At 42.4% G+C, this 22,382-nt stretch overlaps 1 protein-coding gene across 2 annotated transcripts in view; it reads left to right on the top strand.

The window, feature by feature from the left end:
• GAS7 (growth arrest specific 7) overlaps positions 1-22,382 on the top strand; it is a 134,791-nt gene that overhangs the window by 23,010 nt on the left and 89,399 nt on the right. The window contains exon 1 of one of the 2 annotated variants that reach the window (XM_077924263.1): positions 466-485. The exons of the other annotated variant lie outside the window; for it this stretch is intronic. The gene's annotated coding sequence lies outside the window, so the exon portion shown is untranslated. Of the gene's footprint in view, positions 1-465; positions 486-22,382 lie in introns of those variants that run through there. 2 annotated transcript variants of the gene reach the window in all.

Below are 22,382 nucleotides of genomic sequence, written 5' to 3'. Positions count from 1 at the left end.
CAAATCTATATGCTTTAAGAAACGAAAAACACAGTAATCTTTAGAGGACAATATTAGCTGTGTTGCTATGGTGCAGTGTGGGGGCGGCTAATTAGACACAGATACATACAAAGTTTTCTGGTGTCCATGGCAACTATCAGGCGTAAGAAGAAGAAGAAGAAAAATACAGTAACTTGAAATGGTTCCCCCCACACTTTATCCTTCCTGGATAGTGTAGCTTTTGTGTTTTGCTTCTATTGTGAAATTTTGCAATGATGTTTGAAGGGAGAATTCTACTTTCATTTCAGTAAGAGCCTTTCGACAGATGGGACAGGTTTAGCCTGTATACACTTGTCACCTCCTCCCTGACAATTGCAAGGAGACCTATTGATTAGAGTAGAAAGGTAAATTGGTGACAGAGGGAGGTGACTTTGATACAGTTGCACTGGATAGAATGCAGGTGGAAAGGGAGATCCCGGACTGGGGTTGAGGTAAAGCCAATTCAGGTGAGATTTGTATCTATGTGGGGAAGAACATTTTTTGCGTTTTTGTGTGTGTGGTGTTTTAATTCTAGTGGCAAATTATGACCTGTGTTCCTGAAGGTTGGTTTGTTAGGCTGCTTCATTATGCAAATAATTCTGTCCAGCCTGCAAAACACCGACTCGTCATGCACCCAGTAATGGTGTGCACTGACCCCAAGTTGCAATGAACGCTTATAAGTGAGAAGGCAAGAAAATGTGTTTTCTTCCTTTGCAGCATACATAGGATCTATATGGAGATATAGGATTTGTTCCCTATTTCAAGCATGCAGAAAGTCTTAGGTAGCAGAACTGGGAAAGAAATGTGCCTGAGGCCTTGCGAGACCCACCGTTGGTGGGAGTTGGCAATACTGGGTTAATACGTCGACAAAGAAGCATTGTGAAACTGCTGTGTGGAATTTATTAGTGGATTTGACACTGTCAGACAGGCTCAGTTGAGACTGGGAGTGGCCAGCTCATCACAGAAAGTTATTGTCTCTCTTTCGTTGTCCATATATACTTGCTTTTCTAATTCATTACCAGTCAGGAATGGGTCACACCCACTTTGATTGGATCTTTTCCTCTTTTGAATGAATCTTGTTTTCCTCTGTGTGCTTTGTAGTAATGTGGCACACCCATCTCTCGCATTGCTGGGCCTCTGACCTCACTTCGTAATAACATCCACCACATTCCCCTGACCCCTATTGCCTGTACCTCTGTGTGTGTGTGCGCGCGCATGCTTTTATATGCCAACTGAGGATAGCCATATGTGTCTCATGGAATGGTCTGTGGCTCACGTAAGCTCTAGGAAAGAAGCTGAATGGCATTTAGTTCCAGATGAGTTCCAATGGCTGTGGATCCGAAAGTCGCATGATTTAACACTGTACTGTCACTTAAAAATAGAACCAGCCCATTTCTGTGGAATCTCTTTGTGCTGAAATTTGTTAAAGCATATGTTAATAGTTGGGCTTGTAAGGTAGCTTCACAGATAATTCTGTCTCCTCTCCCCCCAAAAAACCCCCGCCTTAAAATAGCTGGGACCTTTTAATATCTTTTAAAGCCTTTGCTTTATGGAACTTTAACCAAATAATGATTGAATATACCCAGGAACCATCCTTTAAGGTATACCTGTAATTTAAATTGATAGGATGATACAGTGTTCTTGATTGGTCGGTCTGCAAAACTGAAATCCTGGACTTATTTAGGAATAATAATGGAAATTGTACCATGAGGGCTTGAGCAAATTCAGGCAACATCGTAAAATATACATTGCCATTCATAGCTACTCTTTTTAAAGACAGGTTCTGTGCTGGTTGGCTCTGTTCAGTGTTGTGTAAACCATTGTGCATATTCTGATACATGAATGATCAACGTTGCAGGTAAGTTGGAAATAAAGCAGCCAGGCTGTGCTCACCTGGTAAAAAGTAAAGAGTTCTGGTTGAGCAGAGCTGAGTGTCGGAGACTTAGAGGGCAAGAAGTGAGTGTGTCCATTAAAGCATGCCATGTCAACATTGATTTCAAAGATCTCCATGTTCGGCTTATATGAAGAAATAATCTTGTACATTATTCCAATGCCATGTGGCCTCTGCAGGTTGTGTTCCTCTTCAGAGAAAAAGTTCCTAGTTAACTAGGAAAGATGTGTCAACGTGGTTGCCTTTTGCCTGTTCTCTCCCTATTCTCAAGTTGTACCTGATGATAACTACTGCAGTGGAAAATGAACTGAAACAGCTCTTCTTTGAAATTTGCACTTGTCCAAATTTTGCGATACAGTTCTCCAAACATATACTGTCTGCATAAGTTGTGTTCATTTAGGGAAAGTGTGCATAAAAATGCACATATTGGTAAAAATAACATACAAATATGCATATTTTAGGGAAATTTATATACTATTGACCAAAATGCTTTGTTATTTTTGTTTTGGGTGGAGTCAAGTAATTGGAACCATTTTGGGGTGGCACATTTTTGTTTCTTTTTTGCCAGAACAAGGTGATATTTTCTTTTCATCAAAGTAGGAAGGTTCTAGTTTGGTACGGTTATCTATGAAAATTCAATGCAATTTTCTTTTAAGTTGAAGACATTCATCATCAAACCAGGAACTAGTTCTGTTTTTAAGTGCCCTGACTTTTGGTGGAGTGTTAAGCTCTTCAGATGTTTTGAAGATTTTACTATATACTTGCAGAATATCACTACGAGAATTGATGTTCTTTAGATTAAAGAGTACCTGGCTTCTAAAATCAAATGCAAGTTTTTGCCCCACTGCTACACTTATTTCCTGGGACCATTTTAGTTGGGTCATTTGCTCCTATTGACAAAAATGAGTTTTTATCAAGAGTATCTCTTGGAGTGGTGAATAGCACTATTTAGCGGGAAGAAACTCCAATGAAAATCCTCATTATTACATATTTTTACATGATTGTTTATGTGTATATATTTTAAAATTTTCTATATGGCTGTTTTATGATGTCCTATATTTGTAATGCCTAATAAAGGTTTGGCGAAGTAAAGTATGTTTCAGTGATTTTATTGTATACAGCAATTATATAACTGGTTTAGAAATACCCTTATAAATAAACAATGAAATGAAATATTAGTAGAAATGTGCACTAGAATGCTGATGAATTCTCATGGGGATCTTTATTTTACTTTTTAAATTGCAATCAGTTGTGGAAATGTGGCAAATTGAACTTAATATTGAAAAAAATGATAGTCTGAGAGAACCCCAAAATTGACAGGTTTGTCTTTCACTAGATGGAAATAGATGCTTCTGTCTTCCTTTAAAGGTGTCAAAGAAGTGTAGGAAGTGAGGATCAGGCAATGACGGCATTGTAGGGGATGGTGGCTGGAGGAACACGTGGCTGCCTTGCTCGTTAGATTCTGTGCAGAGTGTCAGATGTTGCAAGCATGTGTCTGTCTCAGCCCCTTAAGGGACTTGGCAACGACTAAGCAGGCCAACGTGCTTGGAACATATCTGAGGTCATAGGTTTGTGAAATCTATGCATAATGTGATGCAGGCCTTGTTTGGGCTCATTCTGGTGTCATCTGGAGTTAAATGTGAGTTGTAAATAAAAGCTTCCTTTCCAATTGGCTTGTTGAACTGTGTTTGGTGATAGCGGTTTTGCGAGGCTCTGCGTTGATCTGAACTTTTGGATGCGTTCCCAGGCCTTCTCTCTTTCGCCTCTCCCACCCAGTCATGTTGTGTAGATCCTCTGTGAATCAGGCCTGTCCACTGCCTCAAAGAGCTGAATGCCGAATGGAGCATTGTAGCAAACCATGGAAAAGGACTGAACATGACTATGCCATCATTATAGAATGGTGGTGGAGAGCTTTCGCAGGAGATTGTCAGCATGTCCCTCTGCTGATCTCACAAATGCCAGCATTGTATTCATTCCCTAAAGGAAAAGATGATCTCCCCCTTTTTTTTCCTAAATCCTGAAATCCCAGTGTTTTAAATGAGCAGGTATCTCCAGGTGGGGACCAGCATGGATGTTTTGATTTTTAAACAATGGGGCTGGTGTGCTGGTGTTTAAACTGTTCACAGAAACGGTTGAATGCACATCTGTTGGCACATCAGGTAAATAGTCCCCACTTATCTGGCTATCATTCACATTTTAAAGGGCTGTTTCCTGCCTTTGAGATACCATGACAACCATGCTAGCAATTCAGAAACAAGCGAGGTAGTTGCAGGTGAGAACTTTGGCTTCTCTGGGTAGCTTGTGAGAGCAGCCGCAGAGCTAGAAGGGACTCAGAGAGTTGTTCAGTGCAGCACAAAGGCAAGGTCAGCTTCCCACAGGAACAATATGCAAAACCCCGATCCTAGAATGTGCCAGGAGCTGGTTGCTCTACAAAATGTGTGAGGAACTTTATACGTTGTAAGCTAACATAAACTTACGAGGTGGGGCAGGCTTTTCATTTCAATACTTTGTGCGAGGAAATTCCTATTGGAGCTGTAACAAACCTACTCCCAGGGTCTCTGAACGTTGATGTTGTTTCCATAAGCCAAATAGTTGCTGAATGTTCAAAGCCAGTATCTGTGCAAATTTGATTTCAGCATATCTCAGGATATTTGGCAGCCAGCCAGCAACTGATATGCAGTGGTATTTAGTGTTGACATATCAGTTATCTGTACATGACAGTGGTTGTCAGTATCTGATAGTTTGCACTTTATAGCATTGTTGTTTGACATCTTGATGAGCAACAGGGAAGTCTAAAGCACTTGGATTTAAAACTTTGATGGATTTCAAAGATATACAAAATTTCAGCCCCACAGAGTAGATTCTGTTCTACCCTTAATCCAAATGATTTATGTTGCTAGTTGATGATCCACCTTCCAGAAACACTGTGATCAGCATTGCAGGTACTCCGTGCCAAAGGGAACAAAATTCTCCTCCAAAATAAACTACGAAAACTAATCAGATTTCACTAATCACATTTGCAAGCATTTATTTAATTCAAATAGATGGTGAAGTTGTTCTTTAAAAAGCCTGCAGGTGTTTTGTTATGGATGTGTGGGAAGAGAAGGCATGTTAAGTATTGTGGCTACAAGAAAAAGGCAGAATGATAGAGACACATAATATAAAACTTTTGATAATCCAGCAATTCAGTTGCATGACATTCTCCATTGCCCTAATGGCTGTAAATGGTTTAGAAAAGTCACTGCAAGTTAAGATGCTTGGAATTCCAGATTTCTGCAGCAGAGTCTGTGCTCATGTGGGCCAGGATCAATCTGAAGAATATCCTGAGATGGCCATTGAAAACTCCTAATGAATTCTCAGAACATCAGAGAAGGTGGCTGCAGGAGGAAAACTAATTACACCTCCTTGCTCACAGTTTTGGGGTTGCAGGGCATTGTGTACTTGAAACAGGCCTAAATATAGAGCAGGAGAAACTCTGTGCTTGGAGACAAGAGCTGAGCCTCCTTGCAGCTGAGGTTCACTGATGTAAAAGCTCTGTCCATCTTTCAGCTGTAAGTAGAGCACTCTAATGGTACCTGAATCAAAGCTAGAGTTTGCTCTTGTATTCCGTTCTAGATTTCTCCCATTCTGTTGTATTCAATCATTGACTGCCAGGGTCAGGGCCTAACAATGGGATACAAGCCATTTGCAAAGTTCTTACTGCTCCTTTTCTGCGAGCAACACTGGCTCTTGAACTTCCAGTAGGGTTTTTATTTTTTAACTATGGCTCATTTTTCAAACTGGGGTGACTTCAAACCTCGTGAACTGATTTGCCCTTACCAGCTAAGTAAAAACTTATCATAGCTAAAAAGTTAATCTAATTATTTCCCATGTTTTAAGTGCAATATAACATTTCCTTGCGGTCTGTGTAGGGAAAACTTTAAAAACATTTTTTTTAATGAGGTGAATTGAATGCTGGTAAAAGTTGTTGACTCTGGAGATTTATACCCAAAGTAATCAGCCTACCCCAACTTTTAATTTTTTTCTAAATCTCTCTCTCTCTCTCTCTCTGTTAATATGTTGGGTATAGGTTACTACATTGAACAGTATGGCTTGCAGAGCTGTTCTTATTGCAGGTACACCTGACATTCACACTGGGTGGTATCCAACTACGGTAACTCATTTAATCAGTGCATGGATTTCCGCTTGCACAACAGAACCCCCCTCCCTTTCTTTCCTCATGCACTTTCTAGATCTGTTCCAAAAGTTCCTCCAACACCCCGGAGTTTTTTTGGGGGGGGGGGGTGAGTGGGACGGAAGAGTTTAATTGTGCAAGCAGAAATCCTTGTGCTGATGGAACAAGTTAGTTCCTATTTATTTATTTTTTGTAGTAAATTTATTGTTTAGCAATAAGCCATAGCAGCAACAACAAAACAGGAACCTTCAGAGTTGAGCCACAAATTTAGCTCTTCATTTCCTGGTTACCAGTGCAAATAAGGGAACAAAGTAACATAGTTTTCCGATAGCTCCCCTCCCCCCAAAAAATACCTTGTAAATTTTTAAAAGTATAGCAATATTCTTCCTGACACTAAACTCAAATATTTTTTAAAAAGGATCCTTACAAAGAGGGCTCTGAGTAAAATAATGAACAATATCCTCTATAACTGTTCAACGAAACAGACAGAAATGCTGCTCCAAGGGTAATTTCTTATAGTGGCCATCTAAAAAAGCAGAGGGTATGACTTTAAATTTTAATTCTGTAAACATGTTCCTACAGTGAACTAAGGTAATTCGTTCTAAATAGTTACCTTTCTGATGATCGGGCTTGACACCCACATTGGATACTAGTTCTTTTCAGGTGTTTGTTTTAGCTGATAAAACAAATGACTAAGGATAAGTATACCTGAGAAAACATCTCATTGCTTGTGTCCTGTTAGCTTCTCTGAGATCCACTGGAGGTGCTCTATTAATGATACCACCTGTGCTTCAGGCTTAAACACCAAGTGTTCAAAAGAAAGACATTCTTAGTAGTTGTACCCCAGCTATGGAACTACAGTGGTACCTCGGGTTAAGTACTTATTTCGTTCCGGAGGTCTGTTCTTAACCTGAAACTGTTCTTAACCCGAAGCACCACTTTAGCTAATAGGGCCTCTTGCTGCCAGAGCACAATTTCTGTTCTCATCCTGAAGCAAAGTTCTTAACCCAAGGTAATATTTCTGGGTTAGTGGAGTCTGTAACCTGAAGCGTAGGTAACCTGAAGCGTATGTAACCTGAGGTACCACTGTACTCATTGCAAGCTTGTCAAAGTTGAACCATAGACATGTTTTGGACCAACGTCCTTTGATTGGCTTTGGTGCCCACAGTTAAATGAGCAAAGGGTGGAAACATGTCAATGGTGTTCTAATAGGATGCCGTATAATTTGCTGTTTTCCTTTTCTTGCATTGCGTACTCTGAACTTGAGGATAGTGTGTGTGGATTATAAAACAAAATACAGTGGGATGAACTTTCTGGCTTGAAGGGCAGCCATCGAAGCCACAGTGGTGTGCTTGTTTTGTAGAAAGGCTATTTGTATAATGCTAAGCCTAATTTATGAAGGGAATGGGTGAACCAGCCATGTGATACTACCAGTATCATTGCTATTAGGAATTCCAGACATCACACAGTTTGTGGAAAATGCCACAACCAATATGTTTGCTGAACATGACATGAAGGACATCCCATTTGAACAGTATATTACTTATGACTTACTGGGAAGTATCCCTCTTTAAGACACTTCAGAGCTAATCATTGGAAAGAGCTTCTGAAATTCTAAGTATACAAAGATTACAGGGTTCCATGCTTTGCATTATGGGATGTTTATATGCCCCACCACCTTACAGAGCTGATCCTTTTTTGTTTAAAACAAATCAAGATGTTTGCATGAAGCAACAAATCTTTATGCAAACCTAGGTCAACTATTTAAATCAAGAAGGCTGCCACTCTGCACATGCTCAGAACCACATGAGCATTATTTCTCGGTGTGCTATTTTTTCTTCTTGTTGGACATGGCAAATGAAGTCCATCATACAGCTGTGAAGTTACTGGAGCTAAAACAGGATTCTTTTGTAATGTGTTGTTGTATGATTGCTTCTCTCTCTCTCTCTCTCTCTCTCTCTCTCTCTCTCTCTCTCTCTCTCCGTGTGTGTGTGTGTGTGTGTGTGTGTGTGTGTGCAAGGACACATGCTCCCCAGCTGCAGGGTGGGATGGGTCATAAATGCTATAATTGTTTTTTCCCCGAGACCTCCCTCCCACTGAATAGTTCTATTTGGCTGATTTTCCCCCGTAGCTGCATTTTTCCAAGCTGAATCTCATTTTGTTATTTCCTGCCCATATTTCTGACCTCTTTAGTTTCCTTTTGAGGCTTGCCTCTTGTCCATAGCACAGTTCTCTGTCTGCAGCTTTTAGTATCATCTCTGTGTACTGAGTTGATTTTTCTTAACTCTCTATGAAAATATGAATAAAGCTTGACAGCTTCCCTTAGTCTGCCCCCACTTTGAAGACTTTCAGTCAGTTTGTACCTTGGCACTGTTTCCTTATAGTTTAGTTTAAAAACAAAGACCATAAACAGGAGTAAAAGCTCCTATCAAGTACTGCAGTCCGTGTAACCGAAACTGCAACTTTCTAAGCAGTAAACCCCATTGAACAGGGGGAATTATTTTTCAATAAACATGCATAGGATGCCAAGGATACTTTTGGTGCTCGAAAGTGCTTAGTTCACTCTAATCTTTAAGAATGTGACTTCTCCTATCAAAGGAAAAATCACCACTTATGTTTTTAGGGTAGGGATGCCCTTGAAGTTTTGGGTTGGAGCCAGTTTTGATTAACTTGCCAAATACTGTTTTTTTAAGTCACCTGTTCCACCTTGCATAAAGTTCTGTGGCAAATGTTAAAAGCAACAAAAACAAAGGAAACCTCTGCTATTCTGTTCTTTTCAGCTCTGATCTCAGTAATGTCCCAGATAGGTATTAGATAAATCATGAAACAGGAGTACAGTGGTACCTTGGGATGCGAACGGGATCCGTTCCGGAGCCCCGTTCGCATCTCGAATGGAACGCAAGGTGCGACAGTGCGTCTGCGCATACGCTGGTCACGTTTCGTCGCTACCGCGCATGCACGTGACGTCATTTTGAGCGTCTGCGCATGTGCAAGTGGTGAAAACTAGAAGTAACGCGCTCCATTACTTCCGGGTTGCCGCGGAGCGCAACTCGAATGCGCTCAACCCGAAGCACATTTAACTCAAGGTATGACTATAGAATTCTGTATGGCATGGGGAAAATGGATCTCTCCCTCTCCCTCTCCCATATACAGTGGTACCTCGGGTTACATACGCTTCAGGTTACATACGCTTCAGGTTACAGACTCCACTAACCCAGAAATAGTGCTTCAGGTTAAGAACTTTGCTTCAGGATGAGAGCAGAAATCGTGCTCGGGCGGCTCGGCGGCAGCGGGAGGCCCCATTAGCTAAAGTGGTGCTTCAGGTTAAGAACAGTTTCAGGTTAAGTACGGACCTCTGGAACGAATTAAGTACTTAACCTGAGGTACCACTGTGTGTGTGTGTGTGTGTGTGTTTTCATAACTAAAACCTTGAAGTCACTAAAATGGTGCAGATTGATGGCGACAGCTCAGCCTTCAAGCAAGAAGAAGTACTTCTCCAAATAGTGCATTGCTGAACTATGGAGTTTGGTACAAGATGTAATGATGGACACCTGCCTTAGGGTGGCTTTAAAGGGGTTAGAGTAATTCATAAATGATAAGGCTGTCCACTCTGAAGGCCAGTTACTGGGGAACATGAGTGGAGAGAGTGCTGTGGTACTGTTAAGCTATGTACACATAGTATATTTAAAGCACATGACTCCCCCCCCCAAAAATACCACAAATCCTGGGAACTATAGTTTAAGGTGCTGAGAACTGTAGTTCTGTGAGTGGTGATTGACAGTTCCCAGGATTCTTTGCGGTGAGTCATCTTATTTAAATGCATAGTGTGTATGATATGCCGCCATATATTGCTTGTGGGCTCCCATAGGCACCTGGTTTACTGCTATGGGAAACATGATGTGGGTCTAGATACACCTTTGGTTTGACTTAGCAGGGCCTGTTCTTACGATCGTACTGTTTGTTTCATTAAATTAACTCTAGTACACCCCCCCACCCACCTTACAGGACTGAGACTTCTTTTTTTTATAACCACCTTTTTGCAAAACGAAACACAAAACCGCCCACCACATCTCCATTTGAATCCTGTGTTTAAATAGTTAAATCAAGAAATGCCTTGACACAATGCAGTTTCTGTCTCATGTGGTAACTTTTGAAACCCATCCAATCATTTTTCGAGTTTTAGGAAATGTTTGTTAACTTAAAAGGGCTTCTTTCTTTTTATAATACATCCTGATCTTGTTTCATCCTCATTAAAACTCTGTTAAGTAGTTTAGACTGTGACACAGAATGGCTTGTCTCAGGCCACCCAGTGAGTGTTGTTTTCTCCCACGTCCAACCTCAACATATTATTTTCTACATACTAGACTGTGAGTGTAATGCTTTTTTTTAAAGGTTCATAGAATTGTAGAGTGGGAAGGGACCATGAGGGTCATCTGGTCCAGCCTCCTGCAATTCAGGAATCTTTTGCCCAACATGGGGCTCGAACCCACAGCCCTGAGATTAAGAGTCTCATGCTCTGCCCATTGAGTTCTAACCAGGAATTCTGTTTGGGACTTAAGGGTAAAAGGAGAGTCTTATTTCAGTTCCCTCCCCTGCTTTTCTTTTCTCCAACCCCGCTTCCCCAAACAAGGGGGATGCTTCCCCACCACGGCTAATGCCGTTGAGATTTACTTAAGCCACCACAAACAGGTATGGGAAGGTTTTCACCTAGCAAATGTTCAGTATCAGCGAGCGTTCCTGAAGCATTCCTTAAGTGCTTGAAGTGGTCTTTAGGGAGAAAAATGCCCCAAGTATAAGTCAGGAGAAACTAGTCTTTGAACCAGGACAAAAGGAGGTGGGGCACGGTGGGAAATATACAGGGAGCTGCTGGGAAGACCTTTTTGAGGGGGAGGCAGATTCAGAGGCCTGTTTTTAGAGTTATTCAAGATTACATGACAAAACTCATTTATTATAAGAACAGAGCTTTTGGCTGTCATTATATATACCTCATATATAAACTATAGCGATGCTACAAATGAAGGCCAAGCAGACGGCACATACAAGTGTGGGTGGAATTGCATGTTAAAAGACATATGATTCCTAGCCTGTTCTTGCCTTATAATGTTAATTGGAGGCATATGAAGGGGAGAATCTGCTGTGGGGCTTAAACCGTCTTCTGTCTGCTAATTCCTCCCTCCCATATGCCCCCCAGCTCTTTTTAAACTATGTTCCCCCCATCCTCCCCATTTTGATTTTGAGATTAGTGGTAATCCCTGCCATGGGGGGAAATTACCTCTGCAGGCTAAGAAGGACCATGCAGAGATGCTCACCCACATCCACTGATTTTACTCTATAAATAAATGCTTTCCCACCCTTCCCCAGTTTGTTTCAGTTGTCGTTGGAATTGATGAGAAGAAGCGCTATTACTAGCTCTTCAGTCCCTGTTCCTTTAAAAGTACAGTGGTACCTTGGGTTACAGACGCTTCAGGTTACAGACTCTGCTAAGCCAAAAATAGTACCTTAGGCTAAGAACTTTGCTTCAGGATGAGAACAGAAATTGCGCGGCGGCAACGGGAGGCCCCATTAGTTAAAGTGGTACCTCAGGTTAAGAACAGTTTCAGGTTAAGAACGGACCTCCAGAATGAATTAAGTTCTTAACCCGAGGTACCACTGTATGGCCAAAGTTAAAGATTAGCTGTGGTGCAAAGCTTAAGAACAACAGCATTTCAGGAGACAACATTTAAACCACCACATGAACACATCACTGTTGCTCACTGAGGTGTAGCGTTGTTTCTCTGTGGTCAAGTGCAGTAATGTTTGCAGCAATGGCCTGTGAAAGTGAAGAGGGTTTTAGAAACTGGGGCTGCAGTGTTTGTGCAAAGCATATGCAAATTTGCAACTGTAATACATATAATTGTGCAATAAATTTATTGATATGCTTTTTATAGGGTAAAAGCACACAAGTAAAATTCATTTCTGGGCATCCATTTGCTCATGGAGCAGCATGTTCTCATAGATTCACAGTTAGACTAGATGGCCTTTGAGTCCTTTTTAACCCCTTGCTGTCAAGAAACTACTGTGTTGGTATACACCAGTTCAGAACTTTAAAGCAAGCTGGATTTGGGTAAACATTGAATAGTCTTCCAAAGTTTCAAAGGAAAATAAGACCCGAAAAAATAAGCTATTGAAACTTGAATGAACAGTGTGTGCTTGACAATAAAGCCTATACAGTGGTACCTCGGGTTAAGAACTTAATTCGTTCCGGAGGTCTGTTCTTAACCTGAGGTACCACTTTAGCTAATGGGGTCTCCCTCTGCCGTCATGCGATTTCTATTCTCATCCTGAAGCAAAGTTCTTAACCCGAGGTACTATTTCTGGGTTAGAAGAGTCTGTAACCTGAAGTGTCTGTAACCCGAGGTACCACTGTAATATTATTCATTTTTGCACGGGGCATCCGTTTTCTGCTCAGTATATTGCTGCTGCAGCAGCATTGTTTATACTTCCTATTGTAGGACATCCGCATACCAAACCTCCACAGAACAAACCCACGCAAGCCAGATCACAGAGGGGCTACAGTTGGAGAAATGTTGCATTGCAGAATGGTGCCGATGGGGCAAATAGCTCCAGATGGTGCCAGCAATCCAAGCTGCACATTATAGGCACTTTTTCATCTCCCACTCTTGGTCGCCAAGTAGGCTAATCTGGTGTGTGTGTGTGTGTGTGTATGTCGGGGGGGGGGGGGAGAGAGAGAGAGAGAGAGAGAGAGAGAGAGAGAGAGAGAGAGAGAGAGAGAGAGAGAGAAATTGAAGACGATGGTCTTTTCCCACTGGTGTTCCCCAACCACTGAGACTTGGAGGCACACCGTGACTAGTAGCCCAGCAATGAATCTGAATGTCAGGCACGCTCTTTTGATTTGAGAGAGATGCACTGGAGGTGGAGGTGACAGAGAGCCAGGCAGAGAGAGGTCTGTGTGTAGTGTGTGGTTTTTGTGTATGTATGATCTGCGTGAGAAATAGATGTATACTGTATATGAAGTTCATATAGGAATGAGAAAGAGATGCATGTTTGTGCATGTGCTATGTGAGGGAGAGAGTATGGTGGGACCAACTGGCATATTATTTTCCCCTGGTACTGTGGACTGCTCCCTGTTGGATTGTAACAACACAGTTGTATATGTGTGAAATCAGTATTATGTGATCTCCAGGCAGGAACAGTGGTGGACTCCCCTTCATTAGAGGTTTTTAAGCAGAGGTTGGCTTGGGACTTGTCTGTCAATTCCCAACAGCAAGGAGTGGCAGGCTGGGCTCCCTCACCCGCTTGCTTGCTTACTCCAAGGCCACCACAGCTCCTGTAAACTGGCATACCCTGGTCAGCCCCAGAGGCACCATTTGCCTGGGGAGCTTGTAGCCAGGGCTGCTGCAACAAACAGCTGCACAAGCTTTTGGGAGGCAGAGACACCAGAGGACCTCAGAGGAGGGAGGGAAGGAAAGAGGGACAGAGGCCAGTGTAGCCCACAGCATCCCTGACCATCATTCAAGGCACCCCAAGGTGCCATGGCACACTGGTTGAAAACCACTGATTTGACTTATAAAATGTTGATTAAGAACTCCCAGAACCATGTATATTTTACGTCACTATGTGGTGACTTTGCCTTCTGAGGGATGTGTTCATAGTCACGTTCCTTTTTTGTTATTTTTGTTGTGTCATAAGTTGCTCTCTGTCCTCCTGAAGTTCAGGAAGCTGAACATACTTCATGCCGTGGTGTGAGAGTAACATCAATACCCAAACATAGCACTTTTCAATGCATTCACTCTTTAGAAATAAGATGTGTTGTATTTGAGAGGATATACTCCCGAGTATGTACTCCTAGTTATTAACACCATTCTCAAAATTGAAACCCGTGTTAAGATGCAAACAAGACAAATAATGATAGGAACGAGGCAATTTGGTGCTTGGAGATTTTTCAGAATGCTAAAATAGAGCTTATATTGGAAATCTTCCCAAAGGTACATAAAAATAATTTCTATATTGAATCTATGCATGTTTAATACTACTGATTTTAACAGCTGCACTGTTGGTATTGATCCAGGACTAAATATAGCCAGTTCTAGCCATCATGTGCATTGTGCTTTAGAAGAACATTTCATAAGGATAGATGGGGGAGAGTGAATTCCTTAACTAGACTGAATACTCCCATAAACCATACTGTATATCCCTTTACTTGCTTCCCATATAATGTAACTTCTTCTAAGGCCAGAGGATCAAGATAACATAGGGGAGATGGCTAAATAAATTGGGTGGGGTTTTGTTTTGTTTTTACTATCTTTTGAAATTCTGGTTTAAAATTTAAAATACAAGGGTATAAAGGCCTATATACACAATATATTAAGCTGAATCATGAACATCTATCAAACAGCTGCTGTCACATAGAAAAAAAGAGAAACATGGGGGCGGGTCGTAGGGGGTTACGACCTTCTGAGGTTAGCGGTACAGTGCTTTAAATATTTATTCAGAATTAGTCTCACTTAGTTCAGTCAAGTAGGTGGGTATGGCATTACAACCAGGCTGAGCAATGGATTCTTGGCCACACATAACATGCTCTTTGCTAGTATGTACTCCCGCCCCCTCCGAGCTTTCTGTGGTTGTAGGTGCTGTCTAGCTGGCTGGTTTCCCTCTGGACCTGGCAGAGGGGTATTTAATCTACTTCCAATAGCTGCTCAGCAAGCCTTTGGCTGACTTCAGGATGGCTGCCTTTAGCATTGTATTATTTATTTATTTGTTGAATTTACAACCTGCTCTTCCTCCCAAAAGTGCCCAGGGCAGCATAATACTTTATACAGTAACAGCACAGTTCTCTATTATGTGCACTCAGTAGTAAGTCCCACTTGTTTAGGGCTTACTCCCATATGAAGACTTAGTCATGAATTGTCTTCATTGCTGTGGGCTTCTTCCCAGGCATTTCAGCAGAAGCATGAGAGTATACCATGCCAGGATATTCTACTGAGCCCATGTAGGTGATCTTGCACTATGTATTTTATGCCTTCCAATTACCTGAGCTCTGCAGTGCATTCAGTTGCAAATTATAAATTCTTATGAGTTAATATTATGAGCTGCTCCAATAGTCTTCAGACTGACAGAAGCAGAGAAAAATACTTGTAATAAATAAATATGACTCTACCAACTGAGCAGCAGAGATACTAACATTCCAATTTATAGAGGCACCATATTTTTCCCTAGTAACCGTCAGCTTGTGCCTCTGAAAAATCCTAGACTTAGCTGCATTCTGTGTATGGTTACTCAGAAGTAAATAAGAGTGCATAGGATCAGTGACGTTGGGCAGAAGATTTGCCAAGATGGGATATCTTTTCCAGTGCTTTATTGTTCCATGGAAAATTTTCTGTTTCATAAGTTCGTTAGTAACAAATGATTGAATGCCCTTTGCAAATACAAAATTAGGCAAGCTTGGCAGTTTCAAACGTGCAATTAATGTTTTTCTGCCAGTTCTCCCAAGCATTGCCTTTAATTATTTACAAGTACTACAAAAACATTTTGACATAGTATAACATTCAAATCATATTAAGCTTTCTTTAATTTCCCCCGCCAAATATTCCAGGTGTACTGGGACAAAATGTTAACATGGTGTACTTTTAAAGCTTTGTTTACAAATCACCAGTAAAAGAAACATACTAAATTACATCACACTTTCTAGCGCATCTGGAGATTTTCCAATGCAATTCACATTAGCCTAATTTGTATAGGATCACACCCCCTGGGCAAAAAAACTCAGATTGCTGCATAGGATTGCAGGCCCTTCAACCTTCAAGGATGTGATGTTGCTTACTGATATCCTTGTGTATACAGTGGTACCTCGGGTTAAGTACTTAATTCGTTCCGGAGGTCCGTTCTTAACCTGAAACTGTTCTTAACCTGAAGCACCACTTTAGCTAATGGTGCCTCCTGCTGCTGCTGCACCGCTGGAACATAATTTCTGTTCTCTTCCTGAAGCAAAGTTCTTAACCCGAGGTACTATTTCTGGGTTAGCGGAGTCTGTAATCTGAAGCGTATGTAACCTGAAGCGTATGTAACCCGAGGTACCACTGTATACAGAAGGAGCCAAGCAGAAATTTGTCTCTTGTCCCTAAGCAGTTATCATTCTGCAGTTCATGTGAGCTGTATTATCCTCCTAGCTTGTATAACCATCATATTCAGATGCAAACCAAAATGTTTTTATGTGTTAAAAGAATCCACCAATAATGCAAATTTCTGCAGGAAATACATGAGTTCCAAAGTGGGAAACTTAATTTAAAGCTGTTATCTAAATTAGCCTCCATGTGTGATTTTAAATCTGGAATTTAAAATCAATCCACAGGGAAATATCAAAGAAATGAAATAAGGCTTTTAATATTTCCAGGAGGTGCCCTCAGAAATTTATTCAGCCGATATAGTAGTTTTGGTATCTGTTAGCTGGGCAGTGTTGTTAACCTTGTTCAAGAATGGAAGGCTGGTGGCATATCTAGGAGTTCTGTTTTTAGTACAGCTGTTGATTCCCACTTCAATATGGTACAATATGTTCTTTCTTCTGGCAGCTCAAGCTCACGAGCAAAGGTTGCTAGGTTCTTAGCCAGGGCAATTTGTGCTTTTAAATTTAATTTTCACTTTCTACTGTGTACAGTGGTACCTCGGGTTACAGACGCTTCAGGTTATAGACGCTTCAGGTTACAGACTCCGCTAACCCAGAAATAGTACCTCGGGTTAAGAACTTTGCTTCAGGATGAGAACAGAAATTGTGCGGTGGTGACGCGGCGGCAGTGGGAGGCCCCATTAGCTGAAGTGATACCTCAGGTTAAGAACAGTTTCAGGTTAAGAATGGACCTCCAGAATGAATTAAGTTTTTAACCGGAGGTACCACTGTATATTGTAATGTTGTCTTGTTGCCATGGCCATTGGCTGAGGCAAATAAAGTTTTTATTCTATTCTATGGTACAAAAAGAAGTAACATCCATTAGCACACCTCTGCCTTATGGGTCAGTAGTTGCAACATCAGAGTGAAGGGTGAAGTGTAACATGGAGTTTAAAGTATTATTTTTCTCTACCAAATCAATGGACAGGTGTAAGTAAGGCAGTGACTAGAAACTTCTTTTGACATGATTTGTTCACAACGATTCCTATCATTGCTGCACCTCTTCAAATTACTTACCGGGGGCAGTCTGTTACAGCAAAAACAACAGAGTCTTAAGATGGAGCAAATTTATTGTGCCATACACTTTATGCCAACTGCAGTCCACTTCACCAGAGGTATAATGTATCATCCTAAATTCTAGAGGGCGTGACTGAGGTCAGTAGATTTCTGTCATCTTACAGGGTTTGCCGATCAGAAAATCCCCACAATGGGGTGAGCTCCTGTTGCTCGGTCCCAGCTCCTGCCAACCTAGCAGTTTGACAGCATGTCAAAATGCAAGTAGATAAATAGGTACCGCTCCGGCGGGGAGGTAAACGGTGTTTCCGTGCGCTGCACTGGTTTTGCCAGAAGCAGCTTAGTCATGCTGGCCACATGACCTGGAAAAACTGTCTGCGGACAAACGTCGGATCCCTCAGCCAGTAAAGTGCCGCAATCCCAGAGTCGTTCACTACTGGACTTACTGGTAACTGTCAGGCGTCCTTTACCTTTTTTATTAGATGCCACGAGTGATTAGGGAATTGGGTGATTATAGTGTGGCTGCAACTCACGATGTCTAGCCAACTTGGATGCAACACCCATTTACTTGAGGGGCCAAGATCTTCATGAAGCCAGTGCCCGTATCCGGTGTGAATTGGACTTATCTGGACCCCGTACCCCTCCCCCACCTCCAGGCACCAGTAAGTAAGTTCAGTGTGAGCAGGACAAGGGTGTGCTTTGCATTCTTGATTTGCATACTTTAGCCTGTTTTGTGCTAGAAAGGAAAGCATGCAGTAGGTGTAGACAACTTTGGGCCATGGCTTCATCGGAGGCACTCTGAAGCCTAGAAGCCTGGGGCTTGAATCCCATTTTTCTTGCAACTCCCACTTCCCAAATTATGGGGAGTTTCAATTTATGTGCAACTATGTTGCAGGGACAAGAAGTATGGGAAAATGTAAAAAAATGAGACTACTCACTTTTTAAAGTTGCGTTAGGCAATGTTAGTTACTTAAAACAACAACATGAGGAAACTTCCTCTTAATTATGTGTTGTGCCTGCCCTTTTTGTTTCAAAGGAACCAAAGGTTCAGTCACTCTCCCAGACTCCTTCAGCTTCACTATTATGGTTTTTTGGCAGCTGTATCGTATATATTGATCTCCCAGGAATCCTTTTTGACATTTGAGGGGTAATCACATTAAAATTTTCTCACCAAGATCTAAAAATAGCTCTTTTAGTTTCTGAACTCTTGCTGACTCCTGTGAATTTTCTGCTGCGGCTTTTTTCTTTTCTTTTCTTTTTTGGTTGCAAACTTCACCATTGCATTTATGGAAGCTAAACTGAAGCCAAAAATCACTGAACATGACAGGGCTTCCACTTCGCCTTTCCCACCTGTCAGGGCTGTTGACACACTTGGGATTTGTGCTCATGATCAGTTGCCTTCCGATAATAAACCGTGAATGGGCTTCGTCCTGTCATTTTGTTTATACACCCAAGAATCAAATCAAATGCTAAAGTAAATTGAAATAAAATCATGAACCCCTGTGAAAATCTGGAAACAATCTTTGCTTGTTTCTCAGAAATAGTAATCATGTAAAGGAGAGTTGTTAACCCCGGCAGTTTGGGGTAGCTATGGAATTCCCATATGGAATTCAGTTTCACAGAGTCTCGCAAAAGGCAGCACTTCTAGACAGTGCAATCCTGTGCGTGTTTACTCAGAAGTAAGTCCACAACTCACTCACTAATAAAGTAGGTTTAGGATGGTAACCTAAAGCTCATTGTTCATGTAGACTGGGATGTTTGCAATAGAGGTTAAATAGATAAGAGTTGTCATATTATTTGGAATCCTCTCCATATTGGAGCCACAATTGTGTATGAATTGGGGAGGGAGAGGGGAAATTCTGACTTCCTCTTACAGCAGCATCATAAACTGAAAGTAGGCTGTTGTGTTCTTAATGATTCTTCCTCTGGTCCCCTTCTCCAGCTCACACAGCAGTGAATCCCGTTGCGTATCAGTTGCCGCACTCAAAATTCATCCAGGACAGACATCTAGTTTGTCTCATCTAGTCACCATGATTTTAAACAAGTGGTGCCTTCCCTGTTGTCTTTTTGTGCCATACACATGTCTGTTCAGTTGAAGATGAAGCCTTAAAGAAACAAGCTTGTATGTAGAACTCTATTCTAGACACTGTTGTACCTTATAGCAGGAGTGGGGCTCCTCCAGCCCACAGGGCAATTTTGACTCATGAGGCCATTTTCCCCAAAACCATGGCCACCTACCCATCAGCTTATGTCACTGGGGATGTCAGCTGATGGGTGGGAGGACAGGTTTGAATCCTGCATTGGCAGCCAAGGTAGCAGGATTTAATCCTTCCTTGTTGGCTGAGTGGGAATTAAATGCCTGTGCAAATGCTCTCTTTGAAGTAGCTTGCTTGTGAATTTGCAGGGGCTTTGAGAAGTCCTGTATTCTGGTTTGAGCCTCCAGCGTGGGGGCTGCCTTAAAGCCTTTGGCAAGCCTGCTCCCTCCTTCTTTAAGTTACTGATCTCAGAAAATTAAGGAGGAAGTGTGGGGAGACTTGGAAAAGATTGGGGGGGGGCTTAAAAGGGGAGACTGGCAAAGTACAAGGAATTTTGAAAGCTGTCGTTTGCCTCATTGCTTTTGTCATCTGGAGCCATTGGCTTGCATGAACCTCTAGTTTCCTCCGCTTTCTGCTTCTGGCACTTTTGAATCTTGATTATTAGCTCTGCCATGGGCCATTAGGCTGTGCTGCTTGCTTGACTCTGCCCTCCAAAGCCACCCGCTCATGCACAGAAGTGTCACTGCATTTCCTCTGTAAAATATTGGAAGGTAGGCAGCTGCCTCTTAAACCTAGCCTGTTTTAAAGTGATGGGTAATTCCTTCTCCATATTCTCTTCTCCCCAATACCCACCCCAATTTACTTTCTCTTGCAAGCAAGCAAATAGAAAATCGCTCAGCTTTTTCCTCTCCACTCCACTTCCCCAGTGGCACAGTCAAATGAGGGAAGCAGTTGGCAATCTTCTTAGGCAGACCAAGGAAGGAGAGAGGGAGGGAGGAGGAAGACGGAAGACCCTTCCTTTAATAAGGGCTACTACAGGGTGAGAAAGAGAGCAGTTGCACAGCAAAGCAGTGCTGGCTGGGGCAGAGAGAACCAGGCCCTCTGCAGCCATTCAGATTCCATTTGTGCTCTTGCTTGAGGCTTGTCGGCGACACTAGGAGAGCTACTGTGCTGCTGACCTCGCTCTCACGAACAGTAGATGTGGAAGTAAGCTTGAGTCTGGAGTGCAGGTGGGTGCTAAAATGTTTCTTTGGACAGAACTGCAAGCAACCTAGGGGTAGCCTAGGTTACTGAATCCTTCCCACTTTTCGATCGCTACCTACAGTCTGAAAAGGTATAGGCCTGCAATAGATAAATTGTGCTTATCAGGCTTATCTCTCAAAAGAGGCAGCCCTGAATTGATCACCTGTCTTTATTGTGCAAACAAACCCCCTTTCCTCTATATACCATGCTTCCAAGCCACTTTTAATGTTTTCATATGGATTTTTGATGCGCATAAAACCAAAATTGTGTATGCACTGTTGCACAACTGAGAGATCCTTAAAATAAAATAAAATGTGGGGGTGAAGTCTTGCATATGAAATGTCTTTGCATATTGCTGGATGAAATGTATATAAAAACCAGGCTCCTCCAAGCATACAGTGCTTTAGAGGCAAATGCTGTTTCACAGAAAGTGGGCTCTTGAGACTCACCTCTACATCTGGTTCTTTTCTCTGGAGGGCCGGTTGTATCAAAGTTTAATCTTATGCAACTCTTTCCTGTTGGGCTTCCCAGTTCTGTTTAGATACACAGACAACCTTGAACCGGAGTGGAGAATCTGAAACTCCAAGCAACACCAATAACTTGACTCTTAACTTCCTATTCATACTCATCCATCTCTGCGTCCTGGCCTAATCTGTGGAAGGGAGACATAGGTTGGGTTCACCTTTGCCTCTAGTGAGGCTGGATGTAGATTTGGTGATGCCTGACTCTTCCCTGTTACTGCAGCCTCAGGGCTTTAGTCAGGCATAAGGGCCACATTCTTTAAAGGGCAATCTGTTGGGGGCCACATACTGGGCCACTCTATTTTCTCTCTTTTGGCTATCTGTCTTCTCTTTTGCTGCTATGTTCTCTCTCTCCCTCCCTACGCAGCAGGCTGTGTGTTGAGGGACAGGTTGCTCTTGTCAGGAGTCTTACTCCTTGCAGAGGACTTTGCCCTCCTCCTCTTTCTAGCCCTCCACGACTTCCCTCTCCTCTCCCTAAGGGGTCTCTGCTCCTGTGCACACTGGCACTGCATACAAATTGTAGCTTTGAAGCACATTCAAAACACATTCTTCCCCTCAAAGAATTCTGGGCGCTGTTGTTTGGCCTTCACAGCATTACAATTCATAGCAACCCTTAACAAACTGCAGCGCCCAGAGTTCTTTGAGGGGAGGGAATGCGTTTTGAGTGTGCTTTAAAGGTGGGCACAGCCTAAATTGGGCTGAGGGCCACAGGTTGCCCACCTCTAGCTTAAGCAGATCAATAGTGCCCCAGCTGTACCTTATCATTGGTAGAATATGTCCACACGTCTTCCACAGCAATGTGTGGGACTCTCAGTAGAGGAACTGTACAGCTGCTTGCCATTCCTTAACCACTTTCACTCTGTGTGCCAAAACCTGAGTGAAAATAGCCCGCAGACAATGGGTTGCAAGCAAGCACTCTTACACTTTATCTGCAAAATAGGGGGTGCTTCCACGCACAACAGAGCACTGTGCTGCAGTGAGAGCCAGTGTGGTGTAGTGGTTAAGAGCGGTAGTCTCGTAATCTGGGGAACCGGGTTCGTGTCTCCGCTCCTCCACATGCAGCTGCTGGGTGACCTTGGGCCAGTCACACTTCTCTGAAGTCTCTCAGCCCCACTCACCTCACAGAGTGTTTGTTGTGGGGGAGGAAGGGAAAGGAGAATGTTAGCCACTTTGAGACTCCTTTGGGTAGTGATAAAGCGGGATATCAAATCCAAACTCCTCTTCTTCTTCTTTGCGCTGCATAGGCTGCTGGCCTGGCAGCATCTGCTGCAACTAACTCGTACAAGAGAGGGTTGGCCCTGCCATGCAGCAATGTGAAGTAGTTGGC

The sequence above is a fragment of the Podarcis muralis genome, chromosome 2 (assembly GCF_964188315.1).
Source record: "Podarcis muralis chromosome 2, rPodMur119.hap1.1, whole genome shotgun sequence".
Classification (NCBI taxonomy): Eukaryota; Metazoa; Chordata; class Lepidosauria; order Squamata; family Lacertidae; genus Podarcis; species Podarcis muralis.
This window is presented reverse-complemented; position numbering and strand designations above follow the sequence as displayed.